Source organism: Muntiacus reevesi, chromosome 1 (assembly GCF_963930625.1).
Source record: "Muntiacus reevesi chromosome 1, mMunRee1.1, whole genome shotgun sequence".
NCBI classification, from domain to species: domain Eukaryota; kingdom Metazoa; phylum Chordata; class Mammalia; order Artiodactyla; family Cervidae; genus Muntiacus; species Muntiacus reevesi.
Genome location: NC_089249.1, coordinates 246,875,995 through 246,877,350, shown reverse-complemented (window position 1 = coordinate 246,877,350; position 1,356 = coordinate 246,875,995).

Below are 1,356 nucleotides of genomic sequence, written 5' to 3'. Positions count from 1 at the left end.
CAAAAAATGGGCCAAAGAACTAAACAGACATTTCTCCAAAGAAGACACACAGATGGCTAACAAACACATGAAAAGATGCTCAACATCACTCACTATTAGAGAAATGCAAATCAAAACCACAATGAGGTACCATTACACGCCAGTCAGGATGGCTGCTATCCAAAAGTCTACAAGCAATAAATGCTGGAGAGGGTGTGGAGAAAAGGGAACCCTCTTACACTGTTGGTGGGAATGCAAACTAGTACAGCCACTATGGAAAACAGTGTGGAGACTTCTTAAAAAACTGGAAATAGAACTGCCATATGACCCAGCAATACCACTTCTGGGCATACACACTGAGGAAACCAGATCTGAAAGAGACACATGCACCCCAATGTTCATCGCAGCACTGTTTATAATAGCCAGGACATGGAAGCAACCTAGATGCCCATCAGCAGATGAATGGATAAGGAAGCTGTGGTACATATACACCATGGAATATTACTCAGCTGTTAAAAAGAATTCATTTGAATCAGTTCTAATGAGATGGATGAAACTGGAGCCCATTATACAGAGTGAAGTAAGCCAGAAAGATAAAGAACATTACAGCATACTAACACATATATATGGAATTTAGAAAGATGGTAACGATAACCCTATATGCAAAACAGAAAAAGAGACACAGAAGTACAGAACAGACTTTTGAACTCTATGGGAGAAGGTGAGGGTGGGATGTTTTGAAAGAACAGCATGTATATTATCTATGGTGAAACAGATCACTAGCCCAGGTGAGATGCATGAGACAAGTGCTCGGGCCTGGTGCACTGGGAGGACCCTGAGGAGTCGGGTGGAGAGGGAGGTGGGAGGGGGGATCGGGATGGGGAATACGTGTAACTCTATGGCTGATTCGTGTCAATGTATGACAAAACCCACTGAAATGTTGTGAAGTAATTAGCCTCCAACTAGTAAAATAAAATTTAAATAAATAAATAAATAAATGCACTCCCTCAAAGGAAAAAAAAAAAAAAAGCTGTGAATGTCTGAAACTTAGAAGCCAAGGTATTCCCTGCCTGAGATTAATGCTGGTCCCAACAAAGGACTAAGCCAGTTATGAAGTTAACAAAGTTGCCATTTGGGGGAAGGAAACTGGTTGAGAAGGAAAAGTCTTATCCAATGTTTACAGGAGGATCATTCTGTCTGAGAGGAGCTAACTCTTGAAGTTGACAAGACCCTTTCTTCTCCAATTATGAAGTTGTAAATATAAGTTTCTCCACCCAAGCCACTGGCTGAAGTATTTAGGGAAGGGCAGGGACCAGTGCTCAAAGGGTAGAAAACTCTTGGAAACTGTGTTTTTGAACTTTGAAACCATTGGTAGCA